The sequence below is a fragment of the Silene latifolia genome, chromosome 11 (assembly GCF_048544455.1).
Source record: "Silene latifolia isolate original U9 population chromosome 11, ASM4854445v1, whole genome shotgun sequence".
NCBI lineage: Eukaryota > Viridiplantae > Streptophyta > Magnoliopsida > Caryophyllales > Caryophyllaceae > Silene > Silene latifolia.
The window spans coordinates 81,664,179-81,676,132 of record NC_133536.1 but is presented as its reverse complement, the minus strand read 5'-3'; positions in this window follow the sequence as shown (position 1 = coordinate 81,676,132).

The window sequence follows — 11,954 nt, the reverse complement described above, 5'->3', positions numbered from 1 at the left end:
GACAGCTCGATCGACCCTTTTTTCACTCGATCGAGTACAAAAGGTACTCGATCGAGGACTTCCTCGTGTAGACTCTTTGAAATTCCGTCTTTACTTCCTAGAAATGCGTGACACTTCCCCAAACCTGCGTAAAACATATCCAAACACATCCCAAAATACCAAATGCGCAGAAAACACAGTCTATAGTCTCAGTCTAAGCTAAAGGATTGTCTAAACTAATTGTCCTAATTAAAAACGTAATAAAGAAATTCAAAAGAAATTCAAACAAATATCTATTACAATTTGTTACACGGGGCATTTCCCCGTTTAATTCCCATCAGCTTTCAGTAGCCCCTTGGTGGGCTTCTGACTGGAGGACGTCACTTCAGCGATACTGACCGTCCTCTTTGATTTCCATGAGCTTGAATTACTGTTTGCAAGAGGAGGAGGAACATAGTTCCAATCTATATAGGTTCGAACTGTCTTCGTTCTCGCCCCTCTGTCATCTTCTTTGGCATCCTTGGCTCCAGTTTGATTGATAGTGGTTGCACCCTGTCCCTTGACAACTCCTTTCTTGCCTTCATCCGCACTGCGTAAGGAAAACAGGCAATTTTCCTCCTTTTTGCTCTCGGTATGAGGCGGAGGGTTAGCAATAACAAATATTCTCCAAATTTTCATCCTGAGTGTCAATAATAGGGTCAACGAAGAGAGGGCATTGCAAGGCCGAGCTTGCATGGGAGCCCTCCGGAACTTAGACGATGAAAAGTCGGCTCCTCGTCCCCTACCCGAAAGGTCAAAGTCTTCCCCGACGTCTATCACTTTGCACGGGCGGTGGATGAAATGGTCTCCCTAAAATGATAGGGGTGTGCACATCTTCGGGGATATCTAAGACGACAAAATCAACGGGAATAAAGAACTTCCCTATCTGAACAGGTACGTCTTCTGCTACACCTAGTGGCCGTGATAAACTACGGTCGGCCATCTGGACAGTCATGTTGGTGCAACTCAACTTTGTCACACCAAGTCTCTTAGCTAGAGACAAAGGTAAAACACTTACGCTAGCGCCTAAATCGCATAGCGCATTATCAATCAATTGCATACCGATGTGACAAGGGATCGAAAAACTACCCGGGTCTGATTGCTTAGGTGGTAGCTTATTTTGAGATAGGGCTGACCCCACCTCTGTCAAAGCTACGGTCTCATTATCATTAATAGTCCTCTTACGTGCTAAAATTTCTTTCATAAATTTTAAATAAGAGGGTACCTTGTCAACAATTCGATGAACGGCACACGGAAACTTCCAAACTCTTCAAAAGTTCAACAAATTTGCCAAACTGTTGATTAACTTTGGTATTCTGCAGCCGCCTCGGGAAGGGAACCGTAATTGGTATTTCGAGCCCCTTGTTTCTCGCTTCCAAAGTGTCTTCCGGAGCAAGTTCGGTATCCTTTGGACGCTTCTTACCTCTCGAACGAGGCCTTTCTGGTAATTCCTCGCTTAAACGAGCACTAGCAGGCTCTCGAATAAGCTTCCCGTCATCAATATCACTCGATCGAGAAATGTGCTCACTCGATCGAGCAGTGTCTTCACCAGCGTCAGTCGATCGAGCAAACTTACCACTCGATCGACCATCTTCAGCTTCCTGTTCACTCGATCGAGCAGAAGGATTACTCGATCGAGGACTTTCTTCACCATCTCCACTCGATCGACCTCCAGATTTCAGTCGATCGAGTAACTCCTTTGTCGTGAGTCCTTTTCTCTTATTGACACTCCCTTGGCCATGCATTGGGTCCTTTCTTCCCCCCACTCGGTTTCCACCTAGAAAAGAAGAGTGTTTCTTCTTTAATCATTCCTCTTTTACACTACATTTTTTCTAGTGTAATTTTATTCTACTCTCTAATATTATTACAAGAACTTAGAGAGATAGAAAATACTCCATAATTTTTCCCTCTCTTGGCCGAAATACTAGAGAGCAAAAATAATATTTTGGGTCAATTTTTGGTAAGATTAATATTGTTCTAGATCAAGTAATATTAATCCATTAAGGGGTTATCTTGGGTATATGCTTTTGGGAGAGGTTCTAATTTGAACCTTGTTCATCCAATATTTGGAAGCTCAAGAACAAGTGAGTAGGAGAACTCACTCGTGCCCTTTTAATCCGAAAATCATATGGTGAGAAAACGATTTCTTCACTTATCTATTTTAGTTTGCATGCATAAGATTTGTAATTAATTTTATGACTAAATTAATTCATCACATATATGAATATGTAAAGTAATGAGATATAGATTTCTAACACTACCCACCTCACTTAGCCAAAGAACTTGACAAACGGGAAACCAGGACCCCCATCATTGAGGAGACCGAACCTATTAACGTAGGAACCGACAACACACCTCAAGAACTTAGGATAGGGACAACCCTTGACCCCTCAGAAAGACAACAGTTCATTGACCTCCTACACGAATACAAGGACGTATTCGCCTGGTCCTACAAAGATATGCCTGGGATTGACAGGGAAATTGCCGAGCACCGGATACCCATTATGCCCGGAGCTAAACCCGTGAAGTAAAAGCTGCGCCGAATGCGCCCAGAGTGGGCCCTGAAAATCAAAGAAGAAGTGGATAAACAATTCAAGGCCGGTTTCATCAAAGTGTCTGAATATTCTGACTGGGTGGCCAACATTGTTCCTGTACCAAAGAAAGACGGGAGAATTCGGGTTTGCGTCGACTTCAGGGATCTGAATAAGGCGAGTCCAAAGGACGACTTCCCTTTGCCACATGTTGACATCCTGGTGGACAATACCGCCGAGCACGCCCTCTTATCATTTATGGACGGGTATGCTGGGTACAACCTGATCAAAGTGGTTGAGGAAGACATGCACAAGACTGCATTCACTACGCAGTGGGGTACTTATTGCTACACGGTCATGTGTTTCGGTCTCATCAATGCCAGAGCTACCTATCAAAGAACCGCTACCACTCTCCTACATGATATGATGCACAAGGAGGTAGAGGTATATGTCGATGATATGATCGTCAAATCAAAAGAACGGGAGGGCCACATCAACGCCCTCCGGAAATTCTTCGCTCGTCTGCGGAAATATAACATGAGACTAAATCCTCAGAAATGTGCATTCGGAGTCACCTCCGGAAAACACTTGGGACATGTCGTCAGTAAAAGAGGCATTGAGATTGATCCAACCAAAATCAAAGCCCTTCAGCAAATGCCTCGGCCTAAGAATGAGAAGGAGATTCGGGGATTTCTCGGTCAGGTTCAATACATCAGCCGCTTCATAGCTAAGCTCACCATGATTTGTGAACCAATCTTCAAGAAACTTCGTGCCTCCGATCACACCGATTGGGACGACGAATGTCAAAGAGCCTTCGACGGGATAAAGGAAATCCTATCCAAACCTCTTGTCCTCATGCCACCGCAATAGGAGATTCCCTTATCTCTGTACCTGACTGTCACTGACACAGCCATGGGAGCTATGCTAGCACAAACAGTCGACGGCGAAGAACGAGCCATCTACTACATCAGCAAGAAGTTCATCGAGTATGAGACCTGGTACACCCAACTGGAAAAGACATGCCTTGCCCTAGTATGGTCAGCAAAGAAGCTGCGACATTACATGCCCAGCTACACGGTTCACATCTATTCTAAGATGGACCCGGTCAAATACATCTTCGAAAAACCCGTACTAAACGGAAGGCTATCTAGATGGACACTCATGCTGTCCGAATTTGATCTCAGATTCGTACTCCTCAAGGTTATCAAGGGAAGGGCAGTCCCCGCTTTCCTAACAGAAAATCCCGTCCACGAGGATCCAGCAACCGACACATGGTCACTTCCTGACGAAGACATCCTTTGTGCCGACTCCGACGCATGGGACCTATACTTCGATGGCGCATCTAACCCGAGAGGCTTCGGGGTAGGAATCCTTCTAATATCACCATAGGGGGAACATGTTCCGATCTCAGTCAAGCTAGACTTTGCCGTCACCAACATTGCCTCCGAATATGAAGCATGCCTCATCGGCCTACAAGCAGCCATAACACTTGGCATCAAGAGACTGAGGGTCCACGACGATTCCTCACTCATCATCAATTAGGTGTCCAGATCATGGAAAATCCGAAGCGACAGCTTAGCTCCCTACCGAGCAAAAATAAATCAAGAGGCCGAGTTCTTCGACCAATTCGACTACTTTCACTTGCCACGAGAGGAAAATCAATTTGCTGATGCCCTAGCAAAACTTGCCGCACGCTCGTCAACATACCTGACGACATGACATCGATGCCCCTATGTGTCGAGAGAAGGAGCGAGCCAGCTCACATCTGTGCCACCAACAACAACGAGGAAAACCATGATGAACCCTGGTACCAAGCCATCCTCAACTACAAAACCAAAAAAGAATTCCCTCCTAACTCTGATCCAAGAGGACAAAGAGCCATCCGTTTACTTGCATCACAGTTCGTGATAAACCAAGACCAATTATACAAAAGAATGACCCAAGGGATTCTCCTCCTTTGCATTGACCATCACAAAGCCAACAAAGTCATGGGAGAGGTCCACGACGGAGAATTCGGCCCTCACATGAGCGCAATGATGCTGACCCGAAAGATCATGCGGTTAGGCTACTACTGGACCACCATGGAAGTCGATTGCCGTAACTACGTCAAACATTGCCACAATTGCCAAATATTCGCCAACATACAACACATACCACCATCCCTTTTATACACCATGACATCACCCTAGCCTTTCTCAACCAGGGGCATCGACATCATCGGGAACGTCAACCCGATAGGCACCAAGGGGCATTGCTTCGTCCTCGTCGTCATGACTACTTCACCAAATGGGTAGAAGCGCAGTCATATGCAGTCTTGACCGCCAAACAAGTGGCTAAGTTCATCCAAAACAACATCATCTGCAGATATGGGGTACCCCATGAAATCATCATCGATCAAGGCTCTCACTTTCGGGCGGAAACACAAGCCTTGCTGGACAAATACAAGATCAAACGACACCGATCATCCCCCTACCGTCCCCAAACCAACGGAGCGATGGAGGCAGCGAACAAAACTCTTGTCACCATTATCAAGAAAATGCAAGACAACTACCGTGATTGGCCGAGCAAACTCCCATTCACACTTTGGGGATACCGAACCTCCATTCGAACACCGACAGGCGCCATATCCTTCTACCTAGCATACGGTATGGAGGCAGTTCTGCCGGTAGAGTTAGAGGTCCCATCTCTACGCATCCTACTAGAAAGTCAGGTTCCTGAGGCGGAATGAACCCGTCGAAGGTATGAACAACTCACACTTCTAGACGAACGGCGGCTCAACGCCTTACACCAACGTCTAGCTATACCAATGACGTATACAACGGGCATTCAACAAGAAGGTTAAACCCAGGGGCATCAAGGAAGGTGACTTGGTCCTCAAGTCGGTTCGAGCACCATTATCCATCGATCCGAGGGGGAAATTCAAACCCAACTGGGCCGGACCGTACCTGGTCAAGAAAATACTCTCGGGGGGCGCAGTGAGACTGAGTGACCTAGACGGGGAGGATTTTACAAACCCGACCAACCTAGACCAACTCAAAAAATACTACCCTTGAACCGTAGTAACCAACGACCTCACCCTAGTTCTACAACTAGCGACCACCTTAGCCCCATTCAAGTCAAGTTCCTCAACGTGTTCTGATTTGAAATTGCATGTTTTATCGAGTCTAAGTTGCGGCACCTTGCCCGTTTCGAATGCCCTTTGATCTGTCAAAGGCAACAAAACTCCCTGAACTACGAGCATGGTTTGATTTCACCTCTTCAGGTGGATACGTAGGCAGTCCCTCTTATACATGAAGGATACAACCGCAAAACCCAGTCAAAATTTACAAAAAAACTCCCTGAACTACGATCAAGGTTTGATTTCACCTCTTTAGGTGGATACGTAGGTAGTCATTTCCTACACAGGAAGGATACAACCATCCCCATCAAAAAAAAACATTCCCTTATGTTTACCCACATACAAAACATCACCCTTATCAACCTTTCAAAAAAAAGAGGAATGGGAAAAACATTCCCTTTCCCACAAAATACAAGAAATAAGCCCTTCTCCCTCTTACAAAAATCCCACTTCCTAAGTGCAAATGTTTAGGACGATTCAAACCGAATTGCCTTTACAAAATGGATGGAAGAAACAAGCGTTCACAATTTTCTTTTGACACAAGCAATCCTCTTATTTAATTAATAATGGGAGGAATTACAAATTCAACAACAAATAAAGCTCGGCAAGTCTACAACTTGTCAAAGCTAAGGTGTCGACTAAAACACCTCACATAGTAAAACTAGCACAAAACACACAATACATAGCTAATACAACATAATAAAAACGCACAACACTAATACAACATAATAATAAAGTGGGTAATGGAGGTCTTCATTCTTCCATTCTACCCTTGCCTTTTCCTTCGGGGTACATCTTCCCCTTGTTCTTCTTGTTGGCCCGCCTAACATGAACTTCCTCTTCGGAACGGATTCTCAACGGATCTACAACGGCAACGGCCTCCGGTCTCTTGCAAGACCCCATGCTCGATCCAAAACGAGCCCATGCATGGCCCACTACATCTTTGGGTCCCGAGCTTCTCCTCTTTGGTGGCCTCATCACATCCGGGCTAGCTCCATCAACATAATCCTCTAAGAAGGCACAGTTGGCCTTGCCAACCTCTCGATACTTCAAGTCAACAACCTCGTCCTTACGGGATTTGGACCTCTCCTCCAAGGTAGGAGCTCTTGACCACTTGACATAAGCGGGAGTCACCCATGTCGTGGCAACGGGGTTTGGTACCTCCCAAAGCGGCCGAGTGGCCCACCATTTTTTGAAGACCTCCACAAGCTTGGAGTTTCGGAAAACATTCCCTTGGACAAGGGTATCTTGAGCGGGCACCTTTTGTTGATGCCCCATTTGCCTCATGAGCCTTTCGGGATAAATGAAGGAAACAACCTTCAAACCCACCACCATCAAAGAACGAGGACTAGCACCCGAAGCGGGCAACCCCGTGAAGGACCTCAAGTGCCACCATGGCACCACCCAACGGATATGAGGACCACCCTCCTCCGCCAATCTCGCGGCCCAATAGGCCTCGGTGGAAGCAAAACTATCCGAGTACAACTTCTTCCTCATGGTAAGGTGACGGAAAGAATAAGAGGAAGAATCAACCGGAGGCTCTACATACCTTAGCCTCTCCAATAGCCATACTTGGAGGATCCTTGGAGATCCAAATGAGGGAGCTTCTCCACAAGAACCCTTCTTGTGCAAAGCTTGGATGATCTCGCCAAGAACCAACCATGATGGATTTCTACCATGCTCCATTTGCTCAACAACATGCACGAGGGTCATTCTACCATAGCATTTTGACCCCTCCTTCTTCAAAGCATCAACAAAGAGGTATACATGGACAAGGCAAAAGGCAAGAGCCCTTCTCCTAGCCACCTCCGAAACATTGGCATCCAATCGGTTTAAAAAGATGTTAATAAGAGCCAACATATCCACACCATGAGGAGCAAGGAGGAAATTGACTTGGCTTTTTTATAAGCCCAACATTGAACGGGGTTTCTCCTTGTAACACCACCGAGTCGGAGGAAGCACCGGAACACAACCCGACCACCCACCAATGGTCCTACTTCCTCGACAAGAGGACAAATTTCGCCTTTCGGGAAAACGAAAACATGATGTTTCGAATCCCAAAACCGAGAGCATGCATCAAGAAATGAGGATTGCACCTTGACTTGATGAAGCACCAACAATTGACCAACTCCCAAGAAAACGAGTTGATACTTTTCGGGAGGCGACAAATCCCGGCACCATTATCGCAACGCATTCTCAAAGGCATCCATGAATATTTTTTTTGTTGAAGAAGAAGAAGTTTTTTTTAGAGATGTTTTTTTGTGTTTCGGATGATGAAACAATGAAGCACAAACATCTCTATTTATGCAAAACAATCAGCGCCTTTTTTTCCGAAAAAAGGGGAGGCTGACTTCTATCGCCAACCTGCTCGCGCCTCATTGGGCCTGTTCTCAGGATTCCCACCTTGAATTGTCCCTTTCAAGTTGTGTTTCCTCCTGACACCTCAAACCTCCCGCCGGAATGCTCGCGCCTCTTCGGGACGGTCCGGGACGTTTTGTGTTTTCTCACACTCACATTTCCTTGTTTTCGCGTTTTACGAAATCCAACACGGTTTCCATGACGCAACTTTAAACATACGGATTTTTCTTTCTTTTTTTAAGGGGGAAGGGCTAGTCGCCCCGATCCGAGACGGATCGTTTCCATGACAGTCAAAATTCCGAAATTTTTTTCGCTTTTTCGCTCTTTTCCCAGCAAAAAAAATATAAAATTGATAACACGACATCAGTTTTCCTCAAAATTTCAAGTACTCACAAATCCGAGCCTTGATCTCAAATCAAATACACTCGCAAAAATCTATTCTAAAATTCACCCCCGATGGTTTGAGTCTGAATTTTTCGAGTTACAAATCAATTTCAACAATTTCGATGCAATTTAATTCAAGACACAGGTTAATTGCTCAAATTTTCAAATCAATTCCTTTTGAGAAGTCCAAACGTGACGACTTGTCGCGGAATTTTCAAAATATCATTTCAAATTTCAAATTTCAATTTTTAACTTCGAGTCATCGTGGTTAATTTTTATTTTCAATCAAATGCTTTTTACGTGTTTGCGCTTATGCATACGTGCTACCTGTTGCCTGTTTTCTACACTAATGATGCAGGAAATGGTGCGACTCAAAAAGGGGAACTGACAGCCGACATCGCTCCTCCAAACACAACACAAAAAAGCCAAAAATCACAAATAAACCACAATCCAAAAACACATATATACAAACCGCCTCACGCAAAATAAATCGACACACGTTTGATACAAATGACTGACCATACAAACAGGAGCTAGTACAGACATCTATCATACAGACACTGGCCCGAAACAACCATCTATCATACATACACTGGCCTAAAACAACCATCTATCATACATACACTGGTCTAAGGCAACAAACTGGGGGCTATCTGCCGCCTACCGAACTAAGCACTCCCTATCCTTTCGTTCGGAAAAGAAAAGGAGCAACACAGGAAACAGAGGAGTAACAGCGGAAGCAGAGGTGGTTACCATGACGGTAATACCTCGTTCCTACTCCACGACAAAAAAGAAGACAGTGTCTGGCAGACTTTAGATGATAAGGAGGCCAATAACCATGATGCGGCGCACCACCCCGGTGTTGACCCCCAATCATCAGCTATCCTGTCTATGAGCCACAATGAAAAGGACAAGCCGGCCACGTCAACCGCCTCCCCTCCTCTACGGAAGCATCCTCTTCCACCACCTCGGCTCCAACAGCCTCCCCGGTCACTTCTGCTCCTCCCGGATCATCCTCCTTCTCCAAGACCTCAACGACAGACCCCGTAGGCCCCGAACGCTCCTCTCCAATCAAAGGCAATCAAAGAACGTCAGCCAAAATTTCGGCATTACGACGGCATAAAATGGACAAATCAAAAAAAAAACCTGCAAAGCAGAACACGGGCAATCCCGCCCAAACCCAACCAAACAAAACAATCTACAAAAAAACGCACAAAAAACGACTCGCCCTTCTTTTCAAGTAAAAGACGAGTCAAAACAACAACTACAAAAATGGCACCTCAAGACCCACACGAGGCCCGCCAACAACCAAAATACGTTCCCGATGCAATGGGATATTTTCTACAACTCAAAAAGGCAATTTCTGCGCCAATTTCGGTGCAAACAGGTCAAAATTTTAAAAAACGACCACAACGAGGCAACGTGATTTTACCACGTCTCAAAGCGGCCTAAAATACCAATAAGGTCCATGTCAAAGCAAACTGACTCAATTCAAGCCCAAATAGATGCTTATTTTGTCAGACATAAGACCGTCACAAAAGGCGAAAATTCCAATTTTGCCCACATACCCAACAAAGGTCCTAAATGGCAAACACGGTCTTCCCCGACTACAATGCAACCTAGTGGGGCACACAACTCAAGCAAATAAACTTGACATTGTGAAATGAGACGGTTTCTTCGCCTCACTCACGTTTTTCGAGCATAGAGGACGGAAACGGAGACCAAAATGAAAACTAAAAGCACCCCTATACTCCTAAACAGGTCTCTAACCTAATGTAATCATCAATTTCACTCGAAATTGGCTTAATCAAAAACGCCCAAATCGATTTGGAGGGGGTAATATTTCGCCCTAATTCAATCAATGAAAAAGACCAACGAATTCAAATGGATTCAAGAGGAATTACATACTTTGAGATGACATGTTGATAATGGCACGAACTCAAGCAAGCAAGAAGACCAACAATGGCGATTTTCCGCGGGTTTTCGAGTTTGTGTGAGGAAGACGAAGTGAGAATGGGGAGCTTCCCTTTCTCGCGTCTTTAACAGAAAAAAGGGAAGCCTCCTTCCCTCGCCAAGGTGCTCGCGCCTAAATGGGGCTTCCCCTTTACTTTTCCAACGCAATTTTGGGCTTGGGCCCAATTTTCCTACATAAACTATCAAACTTCAACAAAGGCGACCAAAACCGCCGTTTCATTTTCAAATAAAAATAATAGTGAAAATTTAAAATTCACTATTTCTTCAAATTTCAAACGACGTCAATTAAAACCGCCACTTCAAAAATAATAGTGAAAATTCAAAATTCACTATTTCTCAAAAATTCAAACAAACGGCGACCAAGACCGCCATTTCACTTCAAAAATAATAGTGAAAATTTAAAATTCACTATTCCTTCAAATTTCAAACGACGGCAATTAAAACCGTCACTTCAAAAATAATAGTAAAAATTCAAAATTCACTATTTCTCCAAAATTCAAACAAACAGCGACCAAGACCGCCATTTCACTTCAAAAATAATAGTGAAAATTTAAAAATCACTATTCCTTCAAATTTCAAACGACGGCAATTAAAACCGCCACTTCAAAAATAATAGTGAAAATTCAAAATTCACTATTTCTTCGAAATTCAAACAAACGGCGATTAAAACCGCCATTTCACTTCAAAAACAATAATAGTGAAATTCGAAATTCGCTATTTCCCGGGCGGCGTCATAAGCCCCATCTGTCAAAACAAGTAGGTAGCGGGATCCAAACCCACTATCTCCTCAAACGTTCAATACAAACACCGAAATACCCCACCAGGATGTCGGGGGCTTCCTCGCGAAGCCCGCTATTTTCGCTGTCGATCAACCGACCCTTCGAAATGGCTGGCGAGCCTTACAACGTGCAGCGGCTGGCGAGCCCCTTCATATGCGCACAGTGGCTGGCGAGCCTTACAACGCGCATCGGCTGGCGAGCCCCTTCATATACGCACAGTGGTTGGCGAGCCTTACAACGCGCAGCGGCTGGCGAGCCCCTTCATATACGCACAATGGCTGGCGAGCTTTACAACGCGCAACGACTGGCGAGTCCCTTCATACACGCACAACAGCTGGCGAGCCTTTGTCCGCAAACAATACAAATCGGGGACATATCCCGAAGATGCCTCGGGTATGACTCCTCCACACAGCTGGCGAGCCTTTGTCCGCAAACAATACAAATCGGGGACATATCCCGAAGATGCCTCGGGTACGACTCTTCCACACAGCTGGCGAGCCTTTGTACGCAAACAAGATACGATTCAAGGATATATCCCGAAGATGCCTCAGGTATGACTCCTTCTTATGGCTGGCGAGCCTTTGTACGTAGTCTAACGGACTTTAAACGACCCGCACGGACAGTCGACGGACTCTAAACTATTCCCGACGACAGGTCCTTGGCTCTTACCCTCGAGTCGCCTTGGCGTCGCCCTTCCCGACAGCGGGTCCTTGACCCTAATCCTTTCGAGCCGCTTCGACGTCGCTTGGGTCACCAGGTTGTAATCTTCGATTGACCTGGGGGCTCTACTTT